Source organism: Zeugodacus cucurbitae, chromosome 2 (genome assembly GCF_028554725.1).
Source record: "Zeugodacus cucurbitae isolate PBARC_wt_2022May chromosome 2, idZeuCucr1.2, whole genome shotgun sequence".
NCBI classification, from domain to species: Eukaryota; Metazoa; Arthropoda; class Insecta; order Diptera; family Tephritidae; genus Zeugodacus; species Zeugodacus cucurbitae.
Window position 1 is genome coordinate 73,732,991 of NC_071667.1, and position 8,965 is coordinate 73,741,955.

Genomic DNA, 8,965 nt, shown 5'->3' on the forward strand with positions numbered 1-8,965 from the left:
CTTATACTTGGCTATGTTAGTTTGTGCGATTTGCATGGAAAACCGCAAAGTGTCTATGTAGTCACTAACAGTGGTGGTATTATTAATGGATGTGAATATACACAATTGTATGTAGGCTTTGTTGAATACAAACAAGACAAAGACAAATACCATTATTATAGGTTAGGATGGGATTTTCTAAACGTCCTTACGTACAGCTGCAACCGAAACCATTGGTTTTCGGAAAAGTCAAAAAAACAGCTGGTATGATGAGGATTGTCGTCTCGCAGTGGAGAGAAAACAGACTGCCTACCTCGCAATGTTGCGATCGACCGCAACACGACCGGGATGGGAAAGATACCGAGAGCTGAAGAGGGAAGCGAGACGCATTTGCAGACAAAAAAAGAAAGAGGCCGAAATGTGTGAGTATGAAGAGCTTGACAAGCTGGCCGACAGGGGTAATGCTCGAAAATTTTACGAAAAGATCCGGCGACTAACTGAAGGTTTCAAGACCGGAGCACACTCCTGTAGGACCCCCAGAGGTGATCTAGTTATTGATGACCAGAGTATACTGAGTTTGTGGAGGGAACACTTCTCCAGCCTGCTGAATGGCAGTGAAAGTACAACACCAGGAGATGGCGAATCCGATTCCCCAATCGACGACGATGGAGCAGATGTTCCATTGCCCGACCGTGAAGAAATTCGAATAGCAATTATCCGCTTGAAGAACAATAAGGCGGCGGGTGCCGATGGATTACCGGCCGAGCTATTCAAATACGGCGGCGAAGAGCTGATAAGGTGCATGCATCAGCTTCTTTGCAGAATATGGTCGGAAGAAAGCATGCCTGACGATTAGAATCTCAGTGTACTCTGCCCAATACACAAAAAGGGAGACCCCACAATTTGCGCCAATTACCGTAGGGTAAGCCTCCTTAACATCGCGTATAAGGTTCTGTCGAGCGTATTGTGTGAAAGACTAAAGCCCACCGTCAACAAATTGATTGGACCTTATCAGTGTGGCTTTAGACCTGGAAAATCAACAACAGACCAGATATTCACCATGCGCCAAATTTTGGAGAAGACCCGTGAAAATAGGATCGACACCATCTCCTTGTCGACTTTAAAGCTGCTTTCGACAGCACGAAAAGGAGCTGCCTTTATGCCGCGATGTCTGAATTTGGTATCCCCGCAAAACTAATACGGCTGTGTAAGCTGACGTTGAGCAACACCAAAAGCTCCGTCAGGATCGGGAAGGACCTCTCCGAGCCGTTCGATACCAGACGAGGTTTCAGACAAGGTGACTCACTCTCGCGTGATTTCTTTAACCTGATGCTGGAGAAAATAATACGAGCTGCAGAGCTAAACAGAGAAGGTACAATCTTCTATAAGAGTGTACAGCTACTGGCGTACGCCGATGATATCGATATCAGTGGAAACAACACCAAAAAAGGAGCAAAAAATCAAAAAACTTCATGAAAATTTACTAATATAATAAAATAAAAAAATATATTAAGCAACTATGTAAGCTATCCGTTAGCGCTTGGTGCATAAATTTCCAGTACAATTTATTATTTCATTAATTTACTAACAAAGTTGCAACAGCGACATATTTTCGCGCCAATGCCAGACACGCTGACTTTAAGTAAGTAAATAACTAAATATATGAGCTGCTTCGACGAGCACACAAATATTTCTAAAAATTAGTCCATTTTGTTGCAAATAACACAAATGTCCAGCGCGACAACTGCCGCTGACACTCGACAGGTAACATAGTTGACAGTCCAACATGAACATTTTCCAAATTGAAATCACTTTGCACTGAGCGCACTCAGCTGTTTGTGTTGCACTAATGAGCTGTTTGTTTATTTTCGATTTTTTTGTTATTTATTTTTTGTGAAAATATGCACTAATTAGTGTCAAGCATATTTTGCATATTTACACTCAATGACGTAAGTAAATCAGCTCACGTTTTTTCGAGTCAAATCAAGTTATGCAGTGAAAAATGCCTGAAAAAGTACACAACTAAATATTTATTGATTTTTTAAGTATTAATGCAACTATGTCAAATCTTAATAAATTTTGTTATTAATAATTGTAATTATCGGGTTATCGATGGAAAATTATTTCACACTCACTTATTTTTTAGAAAATCTTATTCTTAGGAATCTCACTATTAATCTACGAAGAACAACACCTCTTTACGCTTTATAAGTATTGAATATCTTATACTCACTGTTTTGCAAGAATAACTCGTACTAAACTGACGATTACACTGTTTAAATATTTATATTTGTAACTGTGAAGATGCAAAGCGTCACTTTAGATTTACGATCGTCAGCCCTTGAGGTAACAGCCTTCAATAAAATCATTCAGACACCGCGAAGTCACACCAAGTGAGCTACTACATACGTATTGCTATATGCATCTGTGGCTTTAAGGCTTAACTATTCATGTTGCCTACCATAAATTCATCCTTTTTTAAAAAGTTAAAACTAATTTTTAATCCAACGTAGTTTTTTCTGGAGCGTTTTTATTAATTTGTGTATAGCTTTGCTAAGTAGTGCTAATGGAAATTATATATATTATAAATGCGTACATGTATTGGGATATAGGATATTTTAAAGCGACTAATATTATGCAGCATTGTATTTCGTCTGAAAATTATAATCATCAGACATAACTGTGTCGAATTTTATTACTCTTCGCTTAGTAGTTATTTAAGTATTAGCTCGCTAAACCAAAAGAAGAGGCTATAAAACACTTAAATATTTATATTTATTGGTGGTAAGCTCTGGAAGAGATGAGTTTTATAGTCCTTCTTTTTACTTGTAAATTATAGCTAAGAACTTATTAAAATTGCACTCTTTATGACATGAGATAAGCTAAGCTTTTGCAAAGAAAAAACTAAGTGCGCATTTGGGTTGAGTTCTATGAGGAATGTCAATATGTGTACATATGTATGTACATATACTATAATATATATTCAATAATTCCTTTTTAGTGATCGATTTATATATTTTATGAATGCAAAAGCGTTTTTGGCATTTTTTCAGGATGTTTATAAAAGTACACCTTAAGTCCGAAAATTTCCTCATCCTTCTAGGAAATTCTATATTTCGTTGTATTTTTCAACTAAATAGCCATGCTAAGCATATTGGTTAAGCAATAACAATAACAAAATAACTGGTGAACTCTTTTCAAAAAATATCAATTAGCAATTCAAACAATACCCTTTGTTCTGTCGAAGGGTTTCCACTGGACCAGCATATAATTTATTAAAACTAACGTATAATTACGACATTCATTATATGATTTAGACATAACAAAATATTATTCATAATATTGCCAATAGAAAATAATAAATGTTATGCATACAATTCCAAACAATAACAAACTAATGAGCTGATATTTATTGCAAGTAGCTGTGGCAATTAAATATTTCAATGGCTGTTTTTAAAGCGTGTCTATAGAGCAAGCTAGGTGCATCATAATGACTGTTTGGGAGAACAAAAATCAAAAATATTAATTTATTCTATTTCTGCTAGATATAATGCAAATCAATAAATCGAGTTAACTGCCTTTTCATTGTTTATTAGACATTTGTTGTTGTGCATAAACATTTAGCACTTCATTGAATTAGCAGACATTAATAAGAAAAGTGTGAACGCCCCTGAAAAAATGTCTACATAAATTCATATGGGCTCGAATAAATTGAATTTGAGAAATAAATGTGAACAACTTGCATATCAAATTACCAAAAATTAATTATGTCAACAATTGACAACACGACTTGAAATACAAATTCAACTATGGGTTTTGGCTTGCGATTTTAACTAAACTTATACATGTGTATATTTATTGACAGATATATTTCTAGTGACATAAATTTTTCATATTTATAGCTTGTCACAACTTTTGTTTTTGGCTACATACATTCATGTCGACATATGTATGTTTATGTATTTGAATTATTGAAAAATAATATGCATTTCAAAGGTATAGAAAGATCGTGTTTACAAGTGATACAAAAATGTAAATTTTTCAAAACTTTTTTTGGAGGGTATACTAGTCCAAGTTCTGTTAATTATACAATTAAATGCGACAGCAGAGGGAAAATGTAAATATTTTATTTATTTTATTTAAATCAGAAATTATAATTAATTGGATTCAAACTTAAAAACTATACACGACCACTTTATTACAGAATTTTCAAATCAGCTTTAGTGGTAATTCAAAGAAAATTGATCTCGAAAACAACATAAAAGCTGCATATAACAAGTAAGGAAAGGCTAAGTTCGGGTGCAACCGAACATTTTATGCTCTCGCAATTTATTGAAGAAATTTTATTAAGATAACATTCAAATTAACCCATAAATTCGGCATAAAGTTTAATAGAATAACGAAAATCGTCATATATAGTATATGAGGGCTGAGGTAATTCCTGAACCGATTTCATTCATTTTCATCAGCAAGGTACACTATATCCAAGACGATACCCTCACTTAATTTTGCTAAGATAGCTCACATATTAACCAATACATATATGCGGAATAAATAATGAAGCCCTATTTGTGTAAAGTTTTATTCCGCTCTCTTCATTGGTTCCTTATGTTTGCATTATAAAGTGAAGGAATAAGATGAAATTAAAAATTGAGTTATAAGGAAAGTAGTCGTGGTTGTGAACCGATTTCGCCCATTTGTCCGTATTATCAGGGTGTCAAGAAAATATTATATACCGAATTTCATTCGAATCGGTCGAGTAGTTCCTGAGATATGGTTTTTGACCCATAAGTGGGCGATGCCACGCCCATTTTCCATTTTGTAAAAAAGCTGAGTACAGCTCCCTTCTGCTATTTCTTCTGCAAAATTTAGTGTTTCTGACGTTTTTCGTTAGTTAGTTAACCCACTTTTAGTAATTTTCAACCTAACCTTTGTATGGGAGGTGGGCGTAGTTATTATCCGATTTCAACTATTTCCATGGTGTGTGGTGGGGTATGTAAGAGACCGAAAGTTTGGTTTATATAACTTTATTAGTTTGCGAGTTAAATACAAATAACCAATTTGTGGGCGGGGCCACGCCCACTTCCCCAAAAAAATTACATCCAAATATGCCCCCTCCTAGCGTGATCCTTTATTCCAAATTTTACTTTTATAAATTCATTTATGGCTTAGTTATGACCCTTTATGTGTTTTTGGTTTTCGCCATTTTGTGGGCGTGGCAATGGTCCGATTCTGCCCATTTTCGAACTTGATCTTCTTATGCTGCCAAGGAATATTTGTGCCAAGTCTCGTCAAGATATCTTAATTTTTACTCAAGTTACAGCTTGCACAGACGGACAGACGGACAGACATCCGGATTTCAAATCTACTCGTCACCCTGATCACTTTGGTATATATGACTCTATATCTAACTCGTTTAGTTTTGGGTGTTACAAACAACCGTTATGTGAACAAAACTATAATACTCTCTAGCAACTTTGTTGTTGCGAGAGTATAAAAATGAACTTAACTTTTGGACATCATACGGAAGTAAAATGCTTCTAATGAATGCTTGCTGAAGCTGTTTGACGATCAGTGTAATCAGGCCTGAAAAAGCTGTAAGAAGTAGTGGCAAATAGCTGCTTTCTTTCTATTTATTAGTGTACTGAACTAGAATTAATGAATGCAATTGTTAAATAACGGTAACAACGGCGAACAAAGAAAGAAAGGTTGGCAAAACTAGAAGGTGATGTGGCTTGAGCCCAATTTTTACAACTGTAAACTACGTTAATCTTTTATCTACTTGCTATAATTGCATGTAATTTTAGATTGGCAGGCGGCTAGTAAAACGCTCCCTCTCTGCAACTGAAGGCAGTTAACAGCAATCCATCATAGTTGCTGCCGTCGCTACCGCCATTGAAGTGCGAGTAAATGAGTGCCCTCGAATGCTTCCCGGAATAGAGTCATCAAAGGCATTGCTGTTGTAGCGGCAGATCTAGCGACAGCGACAGGACAGAATTATAAATTATTATTGCAATTCATTTGAGCGGAAATTGCCGTAGACACACATACAGCAGTACTTCTCTGGTGATTCTAAAAGAAAGGCAGCTGACCACTCATTTAGTTGAAACTAGATAGATGGAAGTGTTGCACAGTGTCTTAGATTATGTACTCTCTAGGAAAATACACCAGTTCCTAGAATATACAGGTCCTGAAATGATAAAAACTTGGGAGGTAGATGTATTTGCTATTTGTTGAAGTATGTTTTAAGGAAACATTTTCACTAGACCCTTAATAGATTGCGTGTCATTAAATATCTTGCAAATGCTATAATGCTCTGAAAAAATATCTTCCTTCAGTAATCCTTACTGGGTACTTAATGGTCATATAAAATAGGCAGCAAAGTTAGGGAAGCAAAGAGAATTTTGCCTCAAAGAAAAGGTGGCGCTCTAAGCACTACTCTTTTCACTAAAAATTAATTATTATACTGCTTGCAAAGAATTTTGCGAAATTCTACTTGAAAAAAATATGATGGACAATGTCTTGAGCAATGGGTGAATACTGCAGTAAAAGTGACATGCAGCAATAAAGTTGCAAACAAAGTAAAATAGCGTTGAACCATAACAGGCACTTAAGAGGCCCGTCAGCATTGCCAATGCCACTGAGGCTGCATCCTCTCGACAGCAACATTTTGCCAAATGTGTTTTTAATTACACCGCCATTTCGATGGATTGCAGAATTTATAGACGCAATAATGGGCTCATTCATCATTTAATGGCGCGCATAGAAGAGTCTGTCTACAGTGCTGTAAGTGTTTTTAATATGCACTTTTGCTTGATGACTGCTTTTATTATTTTTAAATTGTTATTTAATTGCCATACACCTGGAACTTGGATGGGGTGCATTTACATTGAATCATAAACTCGAGTTTAAGATTTTTATGATTTTGAATAAAATTCTCGATGGGAGATACTCTTAAGGTACAGAGAGTAGAGGTGTTGGTAAGTACTTTACAATAAACAAAGATGAAATTATTAATGCAAAAACCCCAAACCAAAAAAAAAAGGACAATCGCTCTATACTTAAACACCGATCCTATAATTATGAAACAATTATAAAGCGCGTTGAAATCAGAGGTAAATTTAACACTTAAAGCTGGTTACATTAGCAAATAATAATTCAAAATGCTAGAGCTGGATTTAAGGGCTTGCAGATAAGCCGCACTTGGCGAGTCGGCAACTTGGCGGTTCCTATTCTTTGCCAGCAATAGCATTAAAAAGAGTGTATCTAAGCAGTAACCACGCCTGCTGAAGTAATAAACACATCAAAATGTGCAAGAAATCGAAATCGCAGTGCCACTGGCTGGCAGGCGGCTGCTTCCTTATATCGGCTGCACATAATTCACTGTCAATTTCGTTGCGATGACGATGGCAATGGATGAAAATCAAACCATATAATTAAAGGTGTAAAAACCCATCCATTATTATTATTATGGCGTGCCGAAGTTTTATTGTCGCCGAAGGAAGCTGGCAATTGCATTCGGGGAGTCAAAATGGATTTGCGATGGTAGCGTGAATTGCTGTGGGGCAGTTTTTTTTTAGATATATAAGTAACCTGATTAATACAGTAAGAGGTGATTTTGTTGTATTTTATTTTAAAAAGTGTAAAAAGCCGCATTAGTCCTCTTAATCGAATATCAGTATTATATAATACAAAAAAAGCACAGAAAAGAGGAGAAAGAAATTACGTAATTTTATCTAAACCGACTCTTTGAGGTCAGGTCGGGATATGACCTCATCATCTCAAACATTGAATCACTGACGCGTTGTGATTTACTTAAGAATTTATCAGCCCGTTTTTAAATACTTCAAAATATTTATATGAAGGTTTAGAACTCATAGCGACTTCTTCCTAACCCCATGAATTTTCTGAACAGTTAGCTACGAAAAAACTTGAAAATTGTTTAAGCCAAAATGAAAAAATAACTGTGCTCTTTCAACATTTTTTACAAGCTTTTCAACACCTAACGGCGCAACTGGCAAGTGCTATTCGCAACAGCTTTGTCGCATGCGCATATTCTTCAACGCCATCTTAGACTCAGCACCTGCATGCTGAGTGCCATTACATACAGTTTAAATTTAGCTGTGCTCGCTGCTGCTCAGCAACTTGATTTATGTTCTACATGACACCCGCTGCTCGAGCCATCAGCATTGAATGGCCAACGGCTGCTGGCTGCTTCAGCTTCCTTAATAACAAAAACTTATTTTTGCCGGACAGTGACTACTAGCTCAATATAGAGCTGCTCAAGGTGTGCGCTCAAGTGTACCTGGTTGCATGTCAGCGACTAGCTGAGATTACTTTCTTGCCACCTTCCTTAGTTAGCGCTGGCATTGTAAGCCTGCCATACTTGCCGCAGCCGCACTCAGTATTTATAGCTATTTAAAATGCAAATTGAAGATCAGAACTTTAATGTGGCACAATCACTTAGAGCACAGCACATAGCATAAGATGGTGCATGCAAAATGCCACATGTGCCACCTGAACAGCACACATGCCACTTTTGCATCGGGTTGACAGCATATTGCCACATGTGGCACAGACTACAGGCAACTGGCGTTCTTCCGCCTCAGCACGGCCAACAACAACTGCATTTACATAGAAATGTTATTAACGTCATTAGCGTGACATTTGTAACGCGCTGCTTGTCGAGAGATATCCGACACAACCAAAGAAACACCCGGCAAATCTCCTCAGTCAACGCAAAGACAGACTCTTTTTGGATTCTCTTGTCTGTGTTTGTGTGTGTCTGCTATCTTCAGCGCTGTGGAGTAGCAGGCGGTGCAAATGCCCTTTACCGTTTGCTCACATTTGTAAAGAAAATTTAATTAAAGTCAGCTTATTTTTGCTTTATTTCATGCCTTGGATTCCAGGATAATAGATAATATGTGGGCGGTTCCAAATTTCATTTGTAGAATTTCAATATTGACACTCAATAACTACAGATTAG

General features: G+C 36.6%; 1 long non-coding RNA gene across 1 annotated transcript; it reads left to right on the forward strand.

Moving 5' to 3' along the window:
• Positions 1-5,477: 5,477 nt before the first annotated feature.
• Positions 5,478-8,671, forward strand: LOC128923768 (uncharacterized). Its single transcript, XR_008472503.1, has 4 exons — positions 5,478-5,704; positions 5,787-6,959; positions 7,025-7,094; positions 7,150-8,671. It is a non-coding gene; the product is annotated as an uncharacterized LOC128923768 (long non-coding RNA).
• The last annotated feature ends 294 nt before the right edge of the window (positions 8,672-8,965 follow it).